General features: G+C 31.8%; 1 protein-coding gene across 16 annotated transcripts in view; it reads left to right on the plus strand.

Moving 5' to 3' along the window:
* Window positions 1–18,903, plus strand: part of heph (polypyrimidine tract-binding protein 1 heph) — a 953,472-nt gene that overhangs the window by 714,094 nt on the left and 220,475 nt on the right. The window contains exon 3 of one of the 16 annotated variants that reach the window (XM_076409836.1): window positions 10,383–10,413. The exons of the other annotated variants lie outside the window; for them this stretch is intronic. The gene's annotated coding sequence lies outside the window, so the exon portion shown is untranslated. The remainder of the gene's footprint in view (window positions 1–10,382; window positions 10,414–18,903) is intronic. 16 annotated transcript variants of the gene reach the window in all.

The following is an 18,903-nucleotide window of genomic DNA, read 5'->3' on the forward strand; positions in this document are numbered from 1 at the left end:
ATTTGAAATAGTTCATTCTTTAACATGATTTCATCGAAACTTATTTTATGTACTTTTAGATGAATATGTTAGGATTTTCTCCAGAAGTGTACTATATATATACTATATATATATATATATATATATATATATATATATATATATATATATATATATATATATATATATATATATATATATATATATATATGGTAGATATGGTGCATTGTACATAATAATAACTGATGGTTGCCCAAGTTCTTTAAAAGTTGATTTTCAAACCATTTCAAAGACAAGTTATGGTTCATTTCTTCATGGTAGTCACTCTTGGATCATGTTTGTACTAATATACAGTGCAGCTGCAAGGCGCAAAAAATATTTTAATTATAATATTTTGAAGAATTTTCGGAAGTTTGGCAAACGGACAACTTTTACAGGCTCATTCCGTTACATGTTCGAACTTCTCTACCAGCATTCTATCTCTTTTTAAATAGAATAAAATGACAAGGATAATATTGTCTGACTGTAAAACGAATTAACAACTTTAGACAGACATATATTGACATTCGTGTCACTGCTATTTTGAATTGACTATATATCATGTCTATACCATATCTATACCATGTATATATCATATATCAATATCTATCTTTGATAATTTACATCTATCAATTAAGAATTAATTAGGATCTGTCTTATCTCCCAATTTTTTGAAGTTTTACAAGCTTATAAGAAGCTATATTGGTATAGACCTAAATAAATTATAGGACAATGGGATAACATCCTTATCCATGTTCTCACGCTACACCTTTATCACCCATATTTACGTTTCTTATCCTTTCTTTTCTTAATACGGCAACAATCTTATCTTTAATTCTCCGTCACAACTTATTTTGCGTCTTTGTTTTCCACTTTTGTCCTTGTCTTGGTTTTAACGGGTTTATAACATTCAAACAATTAAGTTCCTTGAAATATTCGTCATTCCAAGTATTATCTGGGGAAATTAATAATTCAATAATAATTTTCTTCGAAGTCTAATACCAATATGTTTAGTAGTACTCAATTCATATCAATGTATGATTAATCATACTTTTCTTGGTACGCAGTTCCTGTATTAGAACAGAAAAATTTTATTACATATTTATAGCATCAATCCATTGAAAATCAGTCCTTAATTGTTGCTAATTTATTCACGTTCCACGTCAATACCGTTATTATCGTCCTAAATGACAGTGGGAATATTATATCAGGTAGACTTTATGCATACGATATCTATATTAAGTTAATTATATACAATACGTTCATATTATGGCGTATTAAGCACGATTGAATTGCAATCAATACAGTAATGTTGGAAGTTACTATAAATAATCATTAACATATTTATGAGTTTATTATCTTTTTCATGAATTAATTTCGCCAACCAATGAAACACGCCAATCCGAATGTTTATATATAATTCATTTATTAGGTGGTTGCATGTAGTTTAGTGCCTGTAATAATTTTGTTCACTTCAGAAGGTTATTTATTGAGTACAATACTTTCCATCATTTTATACTACTTTGTTTCATCTCTCTGGCAATATGGCAATACTGTCGGCAGAGCGATGTTGGTTTCGGATGTTGGAAGTCGGTGCCGAGCCCAAACAATTCAAAAACAATAATATAATTGTGTGTCATATACACAAAATTAAATTACGAACAAAACAAATCTAATTTTTTGCTCGGCATCGACATCAGACTGGTCAATTGGTAGTAGTTATAATAATATTGTAAATGGAGAAATAGATTTGGGTAGGTATTAGCTAAATTGTAGTGTTGGGAACAATCGACTGAAATCGACTCTCGACTCAGTAACTTTTTACTATCGACTATTTCAGTCGCTATTTTTAGTTCGACTGTTTTTACTAGTAACTGTTTTCAGTCGCTATTTTCGGTCCGACTTTATGATTTTATTACTTTTTACTATCGACTGTTTCAGTCGTTTACTTTTAGTTACTATTTTCGGCTCTACTAGTTTATTCGACTGATTTTTAACGTTCTGGCCTTCCGTTCTAACCGCGAGCTTGAAAGTAATGCACCGAATTTATGCTTATATAGATTTACATGTAATATATGTGGTTTTATGTTTTTTTGTAGTTTGCTTGTGAATAACTATGTATTGTAAATTAATATAGCAGCATTTTGGAACGGTAGTTTTCGAGGGCAAAAAAATTAAATTGTATATGATAGATGATAGTAAGATTTTGACTGGTATAGTAGGTAATACTTTTTTGATAAACTTTCACGATTTTTGTCCAAGCCTCTTGTATGTCGAAACTTTTTTCCTAAAATCTTGAAAACCAAAATTATGTTCCAAAGGTTTCAGAAATTGCATAGATACAAAAGATTTGAAAAATTTTTTACAGTAGCAGTTGTTAAATTTCTTTTAAAAATATTAACCGTAAAGAGGTGAATAAAGTATATTAAATATTTGTAATAAATACATTTTCTGATAGGAAAATTCTACTTTAATATTTAACAATTTATTTTCTAATAGGAAAATTCTACTTTAATATTTAACAATTTATTTTATTGGCTATTAAGAAGAGCACCACTTTTTTATTTGTTAATGAATGGACTATCTTAACAGAATGTTTTCAACTTTTAAAGCCCATTGAAATAATGACCACCGAGTTATCTGGAGAAAGATATCCCAACGATGTCTTTAATTATACGGTTAATAAGAGGACTGCATCATTCCATCAAATCCAGGATTTTAACAAGTGAATGGGGGAAAAATGACAAAATTGTCTATTAGATGTCATCAATAAAAGACTGGCAATTTTAGAAATGAATACTATATGCGGGAAATCCATATTTTTAGATCCTAGATTTAAAAAGCAGGATTTGGTATTGCAAATAATGCTGTGGCAATACAAAAAGGTATCACAAAAGAGGTATCTTCCATTCTAACTTAAAAAAAACCAATATAGTTCCACAACTCGAAATTCAAGACAAAACTACTGACCAAGAATGTATTGACATCTGAAGATATTTTGATAAAAAAATGGCTAGAATGAAAGAAGTAATTACTACAAATACTGCAGCAACTTTACAGATTTAGCAGTATTTGGAAATGCCATTTATTGGGCGTTTAGGAAACCAATTGGATTTTTGGCAAACCCATAAACTGAAACTACCTGAATTATATTAGTTACACGTAAAATATTCCTCTATACCTGCAACATCTGTCCCCTGGGAACGAGTTTTTTCAAAATCTGGGCAAATAATTAAAAATCGAAGAAATCGCGGGAGAAAAGTTGAACATGATATTACACAGTAATTTAAAAATATTTCCGTTCAAAAGTATATAAAACTTTTATTTAAAAAGGGTGTGGTAGTTATTGTACGATAATTTTTAGGTTCATCATGGATTAGATTTTTTAATAATTACGTATACGTTTACATTATATTTAGTAGTTATGGTTATGGAAAATCTTTAGTTTTTAGGGTTTATTTGAGTTGTATTGTACTATTTATATTTATTATGCTGTTAAAAATAGCAATTAATATATTAAAACAATAAAGCATTTGTGGTGTTATTATTCTATTCTTTTTTACACATCCACAGAACATTCAGTATAAAAGTAATCCTACTTCGTTTAAATTTACTTTCTTTGTAACATGATAATAGAAATATGAAATTAGTAATTTTGTTTTCCTTTCCTTTTTCAAGGTTATCACTCGAATGAATATATATATATATATATATATATATATATATATATATATATATATATATATATATATATATATATATATAGTACCATTGGAGAATATAAAGACATTTAAAATTCACTGCTCCAAGCATTTATCTCCGTCCTTTCCTATCTCACATTTGATACAGACAAGAATTCGTACATCTTCGTCTGTCCATTCGTGATGGAAAAAAACTGTCGAACCGTGCATTTGACTGAAAATAGTAATTACTATTTTCAATCGCTATTTTTTTGACTATCGACTGTTTCGACTGTTTTCAGTCGATAGTTCCCAACGCTACTAAATTGTGTGTATATAGTGGAGTATAAAATACATGTAGTAGATAGGTTAAATAAGGTTTTTGTTTATTTTTGTTTTGCTATTACAACGATTATTATAATTGTGAAATAGAGATTTAACTTATTACTTGCTTTAATCGCTACGCTATAAGCCGCGACGGGATCTGATTGGCTCACTTCGTTTCTATGGTACATTTTTTGTTTATTTATTTTGAGCGCCATCTTCAGTATGGCTGACATAGTGCGTTTGGAGACTAAATTATTAGTTCATTAGTATATATAAGTCGGTAGTACAAAAAGTAAAATGAATTATCGATCTAGGAATTGTTGTGTACTCGGATGCAAAATGCAAAATCGTTTTCGTTCGAAGAAGTATTAAGTATTAAGTTGATAATGTTAAAAATTGCAAACTAATCAGATTAAGTATCAAAAAAATTTTTGATCATTATAGTATGTTTGGTTGTTGTAAGTAGGGGTAAGTTTATTCATATATATAAATATCAAATATCTATTTTTTTATTTTAAAACATCACCGCACCGTCAACATATGTTACCACAGTAGTGGTGTTTCAGATGTGAACTTGTCGAACAACAAATAATCGTCTAATAAATGAAAAAAATCTCATCGTGTCAAGTCAACGTGATTAGTACCCGACAAATGCTTTTTATCCGAGTTAGGGTGAACCAAAATAGCGAAAAAAAGAACGATAACACGCGTAAAATCCTTTCAACGCATCGATAATACGGTTTCAGGTAATTTGCACGCAAATTTGCCATTGTCCGATGTCACATCGCGTCCACGGTCGACGTAGACGAGGTCCGAATTGAACGGACGCCATAGAGCGACGGTGTCTGTTTTTTAAAAATGCCTCTGCCATTTCTGGCCCCCTGATTTAATTACCAATCCATGAATGTTCGATATTTAATGCATCCGAAATACCGAAACGTCATATCGACGGTCGGCCGCGGGGCGGAATTTTTATCCGTTTTGTCCGACGCGAAATATCTATTTGGACAGTTGCGGCGATTTTATTATTTATGATTTATTTGTAAAACGAAATTTTAAAAAACGAAAAACGACGTAAAACAGTATTGATTCCATAATTTAATTCCTTCTGTCCGTTTGATGCCAGGGAAACGTTTTATTTTTATATTTTTGGCATAAATGAAGCGCGACATGATAAATTATAAGCTCTACAAGATTATTTTTTGTAATTCTGACGCTTTGTTAGAATATTAATAACACGTGGCCCGAAAAGTCCTGAACCTAACACATAGATGGAGCTAGTTTTATTGCATATACTAACATTGAAAAGAAAACTGTTAAAATTTTATAATATTCTACTCATAAGTTGGTGACTTATTGTGCTAAGAATGACAACTATTTTCGTTATGTTCAAAACAATGAATCAAAAACAAATTCTTGTTTAATTTTACACTGCTTCTTGATGGAAAAAATACCGTTCAAGCAAAGCAATGGCTTAAAAAGTGTTAAAAGAACACCGCTCCACCAGAAACAACAATAAAACGTTGGTTTGCTGACTTCAAACGTGGTTGTAGAGACACCGATGATGCAGAACGTAGTGTACGTACAAATCAGGTTGTAACACCAAAAAACATCAAAAAAATCCACAAAATCGTTTTGAATAATCGAACAGAGAAGATGCTTAAGTTAGCTAACATCGCAAAGATACCAAAAGAACGTGTTGGTTTTATATTGCATGAGCATTTGACTATAAAGAAGCTCTGTTCAAAGTGGGTGCCGCGTTTCCTCACTGTTGACCAAAAACAAGAACAAGTTGATGATTATGAGCAGTGTTTTTACGTCGGTATGTGACAATGATTGAAACATGGATTCACTGTATCAAAACGGAATCAAAACTGTCCACTGAGTGGACAGCAACCGTTGAAAGGCCTATTTTGAGGCAAAAGATAAATCGTTCTACAAAAGTGTTATAGAGATGTTAGAGGGGCCTTGGAATAATTGTGTGGCTCTTCATGCAGATTACGTTGATGAATAAAGCTAATTTCGAACAAAAAAAACGCGTTTTCTTTGTTACACTCTGTTTGTTGCGTTAAAGTGTGTTTTATTTAATAGATTATCCATCGTCAAGTACTGCTGAGACCGTTAACCCGCGATTTCGGTTCCCAAATATATTAAATACTTTTCTTAACAACTTATGAACTTGTTGACCAATTTGCTTTAGTTAAAATATAAATACAAAATACTATCTAACATTTTTAAGTTGTGTATTTATTAAATATATAAATATATATATATATATATATATATATATATATATATATATATTTATATATATATATATATATATATATATATATAATTTTTTAATATTTTAATTAATTATTATAACAACTTGTAAATAGACACTAAGTACTTATTCTACGATAGACACTTTGGGCTTAACATCTATGTCACTGTTTTTATGTCCACTGAGTTTTATTTATAACTTCATTAAACTGGATCGAATGGTTTTACTTTCTTGAATCTTCTGACTAAGCCATAATTATCTAGGAGCTGGACAACCTCAACCTTGATGTCTTGATCGAGTCTTTGTTCATGTCTTTAGACGGAGTCCTGATAACGTTATGGACAGTTTTTACCTTCAGGTTGCAGATTGATCTTATGCAGATTATTGTTACGAAGAACGTGTCATGAGCATCACACACACACACACACACACACATATATATATATATATATATATATATGTAGTTTCTTACAAGAAATGTTATATTTGCAATGCTGATACTAAATTAAATACACTACAGAAAAAATATGAACGTTGTATATAAAAACATAGCGGCCCGCTCCGACTTTGCACGGGCATAAAATATATATGCCTATGTCACTCAATGAAAACATGATTAAAATCGATCCAGTATTTTTGGTTCATTCATTACTGCCCTTGGCCTGCACGCATTAAATTTGGAGTAAAACAATTCCTCTTCCCCTATACTTACTATGAAGATTTCCTGCTATCTTTGGAATATCTAAATTCATACAATTTTTATTACATTACAAATTTTTAAACGCAAATTTTAAATTTGTAATATCTCCGAAAATATTTGTTTAATTTACATGCTGTAAGGAACCATATTGATCTATATTAATTGCACACTGTATTTAAGGTACTTAATTCGATAAGGATTAATGCCGTATTGCTTAAAATAGCTTCGTAAATAAGCCATTTTCTCACGTAAAAAGTAAACAATAAAAATGGTTAATGTGGGTTATCCCTAAAAGATACACATATACCATCGCGGACTTTTTTGTAGACCTTTTTATGGTGTACAATACTGTAGTACATTAATTTGATCTAACTCGTAGGGTTAGGCAGCGTTTTTGCTAATTGCTAAATGAGCCTAAAAAAATAGGTTAATTTACGACATCACGTTAGAAACCTCTAAAATTAACAATGTTGCCTTAGTATATTATGCATGTATTATACATATAAACCTTCCTCTTGAATCACTGTATTTATTGAAAAAAACCGCATCAAAATCCGTTGCGTAGTTTTAAAGATTTAAGCGCACATAAGGATATAGGGACAGAAAAGGCGACTTTGTTTTATACTATGTAGTGATTAAAAATTTTATACCGAAAATGAATTAAAGAGCAACCGCCATTATTTCCGTAGCTATCCTATATTTATTGTTTTCGTCTAGTTGGCAGTTTGCTAATATTTCATATCACGGAAAAGCAAAAGCGACGGTAGTTTAGTTGGCCATGTCACAAGATATTTTCCCCGTTCCTAAGCCGATTTGGTCGCAAGTAGGCTCACCGGTTTCGTCCCTTATCTCTTTCCGGTAAGTGTACGCCTTCGGTAACAGCTAGTCTGGTCTTCGACGCGTCTTGGGGGCTTTTGTTTGCATTACTAATGATTTTGCAACGTCCTAAGCTGATTAAAGACGTGAGAGAGAACGAAGTAGGGCCCGAAGACCGGAGGAAAACCGTCGATATGGTAAAGAAAGATAACGAAATGGTCCCTTTCGAATAATGCTGATCGCTAATAAAAGCAACAGTCTGATTTACCTTAGTTTTGTTTTTTTTTAATCGCATCGACGCCCAACTATCGTTATTTGACTTTATAGTTATTTAAATATTTTCGTATCACTTCTTAAAATAACAGGTTTGTTGCGAAATGTAACAGGTCAATTGAAAAGTCTCCGGCCTGGCACATAGATGGCGCTACTAGAATTAAATTTTTAGTTAGCCCCAACCCTCAAAAGATGCGTGTTTAAATTTGACAGCTGTCGGACCATAGTTTGTGAATTATAGCATTTTGAGTGAAGCAACTTTTGGATAAGAAGGAATTTCGCGTGTTGATAAAATATTGTTTTTGAAGGGAGAAAAATACAGTTGAAGCAAAAATTTGGCTTGCTACCGAGTTTCCGAACACTGCCCCAGGAAAATCTTGCTACCGAGTTTCCGGACACTGACACGGTTAACGCAGTGAGCGCCCAAAAGAGATTGTTACCGATGAGGATATTAAAAAAATCCACAAAATGAGTTCGAATGACCGTAAATTGAATCTGAATGAAATAGCAGACACTATAAAGATATCAACTGAATGTGTACATCATATCATTCACGAATATTTGGGTATGAGAAAGCTCTGTGCAAAGTGGATGCCGCGCGAGCTCACTTTTGACCAAAAACAACGACGAGTTGATGATTCGGAGCAGTGTTTGAAGATGATCGAGCATAATAAACCCGAGTTTTTGCATCGATATGTGACAATGGACGAAACATGGCTCCATTATTTCACTCCGAAATCCAATCGACAGTCCTCCAAGTGGACTGCACTCGATGAGTCCTCTCCAAAGCGTGGGAAAACGCAACAGCCGGCTGGCAAAGTTATGGCGTCTGTATTTTGGGATGCGCATGGAATAATTTTTTTTAACTACCTTGAAAAAGGAAGGATCATCAACAGCGACTATTACATAGTGTTGTTGGACCGTTTGATGAACCAAATAGACAAAAAACGGTCTCATTTGAAGAAGAAGAACGACCTGCTTCACCAAATCGGGGCACCGTGTCAAAGATCCATGAATTGGCGTTCGAATTGCTTCCTCATCCACTGTATTCTCCAGATTTGACCCCCAGCGACTATTTCCTGTTCTCAGATCTCAAAAGAATACTCGCTGGGAAGAAATGTTCATCCAATGAAGAGGGGGTCGTCGAAACTGAGGCCTATTTTGAAGCAAAGACAAAATCGTACTACAAATGTGGGATCGAAAAGTTGGAGGGTCGCTATAATCAGTGTATCACCCTTGAAGGGAATTATGTTGAATAAAAAAAACTAATTTTGCCAAAAAAAATTTATTTTACTATGGTAGGCCGGGGACTTTTATTGACCTGTTATCTAGACGTGATCAACATGCTTGAAATAGGATACAATATAATATGAACACCTCACATATTCACGACATTATTTATTAACAAGGTGTTGAGCTAACATTTGTTTTTAAAACATCTGTAAATTCTTTGCAGAACGGATTCGCAGAGTGTCCGAATAGTTTCCAACTAAATATTGTGCCATTCTTATACCAAAACATTCGTCAGTTGCGTCACTGATATTGGAGATGGAAATCACCACTCGCTCTACTCTAAAACTGTCCATAACGTTTCAGTTATTCGGAGGTCTGGCGATTGTATTGGCCATGGAAGACGTTTCTAATGCCTTTCAAGTCAAGACTGAAATTTTATGGCTCTATATATGGGCTCATTATCATTTTGAAATATGGCAGAGTTTAGCAGCAATATGCTAGTCATAGTAGACTTATTTCGCAGCTTAGCATAGAATTCCATATTAAGGATTATAGGAAGGCTGCAACCGCAGCCCCTCCATGATTTTTTGGTGCTCTCGCTCTAGTGGTTTTTGTCCTAACTATATTGCTGAAGTAATTATTGAGTTCTGCTCTCTTCCCAATCTTTTTTAATGTTCGTCAGTCTGTCAGTTATCCTTAGGTTTTGCCCATTTTTTCTCTTCACCAATGTTTTACCATGTTTCGTATATGCTGTCATTACCGTAAATACTATCACTCATGAACCATCAAACACTTCAACTGTTTTGATCACAAACACTCCTGTTTATCACACATTTCATCATTAATATCTCATCAAAGATCGTACTTTTGATTATTGGTATCGAACCACCACCTGTGGATTGTTAGGAGTATTATGGTTTATATATTCATATAAATAGTTACTCTAGTAAATAGTTATTGTTTTAAACTGAAAAACAATAACTTTGATTTAGTATTTATCAAATTTAATTAATTAATATATGTTATTTAAAGTTATTAGGTTTACTAATACTGTTGTTTTCTTTTTCAGGTAAGTAACAAGCAGCATTACCAATATATTCGTAAGTGCTCACTGGTGATCTATATATATATATATATATATATATATATATGTATACAGGAAAATGTTTGATGATATTCTTACGTTTTTATTGATTTCCCTTTTTATATATGTCTACAAATCTTTCAGAAAACTATTAACACTGATGAAATCCATTAATTGAATAATCTTGGGAATAGGTGTATTAAGTTACAGAAAATTACACCTTTTTTATATTGCACCTTTATTGTTATGAAAGTTGTTAAGTTTTCTATTCTATTTTAACGATATCTACGCAACCATGTAGGCATTACAGCCAGCGAGATTAATAATTACCAGAACGGCGATCTCATCTCGTTTACAGCGAAGAACAACGGACGGACACAATGCTATTTTAATAACTGGGCATCACCTAATTCAAAAACCGGCACCCGACACGAATCCGTTTCCTAAAACGCGTTTACGGCCGACCCACTGCCGTTAATCCAATAAAATAACAACGTAAAATTCGATGTAAATTTCCCTGCTTGCTGTAAACGGTCACGACGATGAAGATTGTTGAAATTGAGCTTTTTTCCACGATCTCTCTCTCTCCGTCTTTTTATTTCTCCTTTCGAAAATGGGGAGCTCGTTAGGACGGAGGTGAAGCTACGGCGTGAGTCCGTATTGCGCGCTAATTTCCACGAGATATATATCTGGCCTCATTAAAAACGATATCATTATCATTATTCCGGAGAGGTGGATAGGGAAAATTATTTCGTTATTTGTTTCGGATTTAGTTCGGCGCGATAAACGAAACGAAAACGACGTCATTTTTATTATTTATTTGGATGAGTCAGTGATGATATCCCTAAAATCAAAGACAATCCAACAGCTGTCTATCCAACAAAACCGTGAACTCACGTCATCAGAATATATTACATTAAAACGTCGTAATATCGCCTCAACAAATGTTAGTTTATTATTTTAAAAATAACGCTATCAAATATAATTTATTTTGGCATTATAGTACATCTAATGCGTGTATTATCAAAAGACTTAAACTACAACTAATTAGACAGCACATATAAGGTAGAGTTCTAGATTTTATATATAATGGTACCTCCTAGATGCCTAATCTACCTAATTAACAATTGGTTATCCAGCAATATATTTACTTATGTACTTTCATCAGAAAGCACATTTAACTTTTTACTTTTAGTTCCTTAGTTTAGTTTAGTTTGTCTGTGTTTAGTTTTAGTTTCCTTGTCAAATCTTTCTGATATCACAGAATCTCTCCTTAGTGTCTTTTATGTGTGTACATATTTCTTGATAAAATTAGATTTAATCACTGCATTCTCCAACGTTAATGCATTTGTCAGATCTGAAAAAAGTTGAATTTATTCTGAAAAATCAAACCCACATCTATGCACACAAATCATCACGCACCATTTTTATTATTTATTTAGACGGGTCAGTGATGATATCTATAATATCAAGAGACATAACAGTTTATACAACAAAACAGTGAACTCATGTCATCACAATATTTTACCTTAAAAGGTCGCAATACTGCCTCATCAAATGTTAGTTTATTATTTTAAAATTAATGTTATCATATATAATTTATTTTAGCATTGTAGTACATCCAATGCATATATTATCAAAAGACTTAAACTACAACTAATTAGACAGCACCTATAAGGTAGAGTTCTACATTTTATATATAATGGTACCTCCTAGATACCTAATCTACCTAATTAACGATTGGTTATCCAAGCAATATATTTACTTATGTACTTTCATCAGAAAACACATTTAGCTTTTTACTTTTAGTTCGTCTTTCCTTCGTTGCTCTGTTTCCTTGTCAAATGTTTCTGATGTCACAGAATCTCTCCTTAGTGTCTTTTTTTACTACCTGTGTACATATTTCTTGATAAAATTAGATTTAATCACTGCATTCTCCAGCATTAATGCATTTGTCAGATCTGGAAAAATTATACCCATATCTATGCACACAAATCATCATGCATCATTTTTATTATTTATTTAGATAGGTCAGTGATGATATCCCTAATATAAAAAGACATATAACAGTTTATACAACAAAACAGTCAACTCATGTCATCACAATATGTTACCTTAAAACATCGCAATACTGCCTCATCAAATGTTAGTTTATTATTTTAAAAATAATGTTATCAAATATAATTTATTTTAACATTGTAGTACATCTAATGCATATATTATCAAAAGACTTAAACAACAACTAAGTAGACACCACCTATAAGGTAGAGTTCTAGATTTTATATATAATGGTACCTCCTAAATATCTAATCTGCCTAATTAACAATTGTATATCCAAGGAATTACTTAACAATATGTTTACTTATGTATTTATTTATTTACTTATGTTTCCTATATTTTGAACAATTACACCAATATCTATGCACATAATTCTTTCACACTTTACAATACAGTTTTCTACAGTTATTCTATATTAATTATATATGCATCTTTAGTTATTTCCATCCCCTGTCTGGGTAATTATCAGCAATGTATCATAAACCCATATCCTGAAAGTTTAATTCACTCACTGTCATTATCTGAGTTCTGTAAACTGTTAATTTACAGTCTATCTAATACTTGTTCACTACTCCACCATTTGTCAATTTCTTTTTCATTGTGTCTGATATTGTAGACAATGCTTACTGCCAGATGTCGAAACACTTTTTTGCTACAGTTCATATCATTTCAGTTGGATAGAATATGGAGGAAGACGTAATACTCTGTGGCCATATTGTTCAGCGATCTCATTTACTGTTTATCTTGTTTTAGGCCTATTTCTAAAACTGTAAATTACATACAACGCAATCAAATATTTCGTCGCTCTTTAACATGGTATTTTCAAAACTTAATTTATGTTTTACAAACCATTCCTTAATTACTACCTTTGTTGATCCACTTATTAAGATATTTTCCGCCACTTCGCTAAGGTATGGTGCATTCCACTTCGCTAAGGTATGGTGCATTGTCCATAAAAACAACATCAACATCTGATATTCAAACAAGAGCAAAAACATTATTTCACCGTGGTAGACGCCCTTGGGGTTGGAGGAAACACTAGTTCTGCTCCAGAAATAAAACTGTTCCTGTTTCCAGAACGAAGAACGATATATATGCAATGAATCATTAAAAATATAATAATTGTTATGTTATATAATAATAATAATTAAATTGTTGACTAAAATATTCAGTAAATTCTAAAAATAGCTTTTATTCACCAATGAATACGTTTACGTTAACTTTACTCTTTTTCAATCGTTGCCAGAGGTTATTCAGATAATTTTAAGTTGAAACCAGATCGGCTGTGGAATAACTGTAATTATTTTATAATTTCAAAACCACTGCACCATATTGAATTTTGTTTTTTGAAAAAGAACATCGACAGAATAAAACAATGACAGTTTACAGTTTTTTATTGGTTTAAATAAAAATACTGACAAACATATGCAACTAAATTAATACATTCATTCAAGAGCAAAAAAAGAAGATATTTACACATGGAATAAATAATTAAAATAAGCTAATTGAAAATATTATTAAAGTTACACTGGAAAATCTAGAGAAGCTTGATTGGAGGATATACCCTATAGAATCAGCATGAAGTAGATAGAGCTCTTGGACAATATAATAAGTCATCTTGAACTACAGAGAAAAGTTATTGACTATCTAAGTGAACTGTAATTATAGAAAATCTATTGCACTATTGTTGGTGTCGTGATTTAAAATGTAGGAAGGAGCATTTAGAAATATGCAGTAATGGTCAAGCTCTTATCATAGATCCATACCCATTGTATCTCATTATCCATAACGATCTGTCCTCAGAACAATTTCTTTGTAAGATTGGTAAACTTAAGAAATGCAAGAGTAATATACGCAGTCAGTACATTCAAATTTTAAGTTTATCTCTATTACTGTTTTAAAATTAGGGATTTTGATCATATTTTAGACCTAGATTTCTCAATCAACTTTTATCCTGCACTAAGCTACTTATCAATGAGTGTATAATTTTTATTAGTGACACAGTGAAATTTTATTGGTATTCAGTGGTAATTTTTATGCGAATGATCATTTGTGGGTTAGTTAAATGTATTTCCATCGAGTGTTACGGCCGCTGATTGACATAAAAAGAAGAACCGTTCGCCGTTTTTAACAGTGCTATTTGCTTGGAGCTTAAATGACCTAAACGAGCGCAGGCGAACAAACATAATCTGCGGCGCAACAAACAAAATCCAGTTGATGTTCTAAAATTGGCAGTTGCGATGGGTGAAAGCCCCAACTACCGCAACACCAAACTGATTACGGCGTCGTCTGCACAGTTACTGACGTCAGATTTGCGATGAGAATTTAACGTAATTTGCGATAGAATAACGGGCCTGTTTCGTACATTTGAAACGCGCATCGGTTTTCATAAATCCTCGACATTAATATTCGGTTAGCACCTTCATAATTTTCAGCACCACGAGATATCAGTTGGTTAAACAATTGGTCACACTTCAGGTGATTAAAATTAAGTTAATGCCTTTTCGCCACAACGCAAAATTGACATGAATAACATTGACATGATCATAACATAACATAACATCATTGACATGATAGATATCCAGCTATTAACTGTATTTTCCAGTTTCCAGTTTTGGACTGCTGCTTGTAGTTTTCCACACCTATAGATGGATATATATATTTTCCCACAGTCATTAGTCGTACGAAAATGTTCCAGTTAAAGTTTATTTTGATATTGGGGTTGTAGAGATTGTAAAGACGAAATAACTTTGAATGTCTATTTATTCTAATCTCTAAATTATCGTTCAAAAAGTTGCGACTCCAATATATGGCAATAGTTTTGTAACAAATGTAGCTTATCTTGTGGACCAATCCCATATCCTATTCCCGATCCAACTCCTGTGGGCCGCCCAGAAATATCACAAAGGCATTTTATTGGCAACCACTCTTTCATAGTTTTCTTTTGATTCGTATATTACTCATCCAGCTGCTCACATATCATTCCATTTATTAAATATCTTAAATATATTTTGGTACGATTGCTAATATCCAATTAAATCTTCAATTAACATGTTTTCTTTTTCTTCTACTGTTATATATAGCGTGACTCCCATGCTTTTGAATTACTGATGATGCCTTTTAAATGGATCTATAGCTATATATTTCTTGTTGATATTATATTCTTTCTTGTTATATATATACCTTGCGATGAAGGTCTAACATATATTGTCTTGAGTAACATGACCAAATGTTTTACATATATTTTCTATTCATTATTAAAGAATAGTAAACGAATGTGGATCATAGCCTGTAGTTCTTTGTCTATCAGAGGATTTTTTGTATTTTGCTGCCTTTGTAAAAGTATTCTCATATTAACTACCTTTGTATAAGCTCTTGTAAAATTACACTTGACAGACTTGGTAAATGGTGTATCACTGTACCGGCTTTAAAACAGTATACAGTCCTGAGAGAGAGAGAGGGACAGGGAGAAAGAGAGAAAGCGAAAAAATAACTTTTATCCGAAATTTTTGTTTTTATGACTTTTTTACAAACACAAAGGATAAATTACATCACCGATAAAGTTATAAACAGCAGAGGAAAAAAAGGGAAAACACATCTACATTAACGGTTTCATTAAAAGGCCGTAAAAAGTTTTTTTTTTCGTTATCCGTCAATAAAATAAAGGTGTTTTTTTATAGTATTTTAATTGCGATTCTTTGTTTGACGGAAGTGTTTTTGTTAGTACGGGTAAATTGTTTTCGTGCTAATGAGAGATATTTTTACAATGGCGGATTGATGTGTGTTAAAATATGACCTGTTTTACTGTAGATTTGACTGCAGTCAGTTATACATTATTTTTTATTTCTTCATTCTTTGTTTTAACAATGAAGCGCTATTATAACGTCATTATTTTCTTTTGTTTAACTGAACATTCCTTCGAGAATTTTACAATTCTTGAGGCAATATCACATGTCTTGAAATTACTCTTAACAATTTGTTTTAATAAAGTTTGTCTAAACAAAAAATTCTATTCATTTTAATCATAAACTGAAACCACTTTGCAATTTTGCTTATACACCCGGTAACCATCCTTAATTTACTTACTTTCATCATCACTACATAGTATAAAACAAAGTCGCCTTTTCTGTCCCTATATCCCTATGTGCGCTTAAATCTTTAAAACTACGCAACGGATTTTGATGCGGTTTTTTTCAATAGATAGAGTGATTCAAGAGGAAGGTTTATATGTATAATACATGCATGATATACTAAGGCAACATTGCTAATTTTAGAGGTTTCTAACGTGATGTCGTAAATTAACCTATTTTTTAGGCTTATTTAGCAATTAGCAAAAACGCTGCCTAACCCTACGAGTTAGATCAAATTAATGTCTACAGTATTGTACACCATAAAAAGGTTTACAAAAAAGTCCGCGATGGTATATGTTTATCTTTTAGGGATAACCCACATTAACCATTTTTATTGTTTACTTTTTACGTGAGAAAATGGCTTATTTACGAAGCTCTTTTAAGCAATACGGCATTAATCCTTATCGAATTAAGTACCTTAAATACAGTGTGCAATTAATATAGATCAATATGGTTCCTTACAGCATGTAAATTAAACAAATATTTTCGGAGGTATTACAAATTTAAAATTTGCGTTTAAAAATGTGTAATGTAATAAAAATTGTATGAATTTAGATATTCCAAAGATAGCAGGAAATCTTCATAGTAAGTATAGGGGAAGAGGAATTGTTTTACTCCAAATTTAATGCGTGCAGGCCAAGGGCAGTAATGAATGAACCAAAAATACTGGATCGATTTTAATCACGTTTTCATTGAGTGACATAGGCATATATATTTTATGCCCGTGCAAAGTCGGAGCGGGCCGCTATGTTTTTATATACAACGTTCATATTTTTTCTGTAGTGTATTTAATTTAGTATCAGCATTGCACCCGTGCGAAGCCGGGGCGGGTCGCTAGTCTATAATATTTCCAATTTTATTTTATACGAGGCTTACAAATAAAACTAACAAGTTCATAATATGCAACGTTTATTTTTATGTCATATTACTACGCTGCAATATTGTGTAATTTTCGTTTACTTGTTTATAAAGTTTATCTGCGTGAACTATACTCAACTACATGGTACGATATGAAATATACATTTCCGTAGGCTTTTCCAGCAAAATATTAACTTTGTTTCGAAGTTAGTCTCGTATTAGAAGTTTTATGTTACTATTAGGCATATGATTTAATTTTTACACGTTTTTTCTTCGACCTTAAAATTATATTTATATAGAGTTGAAATTTCGAGAGAAAAAACAATTTTATTGTTAGGTTTAAATAGATCTGCTGTTAAATCCCATCAAGCACTTTTAGAAACTTATGGTGATGTTTATTGAGATTTTAAGATAATTGAGATATGAAGGATCATATCTCAATTGTCATTCGTAATTTTGATGTCAATAAACAGTCTAGAAAAGCGAAAAATTTCGAAGACAGACTTGTAAGATTTATTAGAATAAAACCTTGGTAAGTTCTACTTAAAAATAAACATTGTTTGAAGCTCTCTTAGCTGAACAAGCTGTTCTGGCTCCTTTAGAAGCACCAGATGCTCATGATTCAAAGATTCTTTATATTCTTTCCACCTAATAATAAACGGACAAGTCAATTCTGATGATCATAACATTCATAAGTTTCAAAATTGATAAAAGCCCTTAATTAGGAATACTCTAAAGTCTTTTTTCTGTGATATTTGTATAGACATTAAATAAGATTAACTAAAAAATTTATACTAGCATATTTATAGAAATCTACACACTACATTATCTTAATATTCTTTCTAGAAATCTTGTAATGGGCAATATGTATATACTCTTGAATATTTCTCTAAATAATCGGTAAGATTTTTAAACTATTTTTTAGTTTTAATGGCAAAACATGTGTTGTGTTCTATCTAGAAAACAAAGCTTCATAACCAAAGTTATACTAAATGTGTAGGTGAGTATAACCATACATAATTTTTGTATTCTTTAAAATATTCACCATAAGTCTTCTAACGTACGTTTTTTAATTATAAGTTAATATGTACCGGTTGATTTCTTCGTCACGCTATACATTATTAACAGTGTTCCGAAGAGAAAAAAACACTCCGTTGTTGTTAACTGTTGCACTCTTCCAGTATAATCAAGGAACTATAAATATTCAACGGCTATAAAACGCAACGATGCGTCAAAGTTATTCGCCAAGACAGAAACAGTTTCCCAGACAGAAAAAACTACTTTCCACTTGGCTTGGCTAAGAACCCTAATTAAAATCCCATAAAAAACACTCACCATGGTTCAGTTCTATACAATATTTTAGCTAGAACTCTAAATAAAATTAACTTTTTCTGAATATTACTGGTTTTATCAATTCAATAATAATATAAATTCATTTTATTCGAACAACTCACATTCTT

This window comes from Rhynchophorus ferrugineus, unplaced genomic scaffold, assembly GCF_030347505.1.
Source record: "Rhynchophorus ferrugineus isolate W39M unplaced genomic scaffold, kcgeb_rfMv2 rfM7, whole genome shotgun sequence".
Lineage (NCBI taxonomy): Eukaryota > Metazoa > Arthropoda > Insecta > Coleoptera > Curculionidae > Rhynchophorus > Rhynchophorus ferrugineus.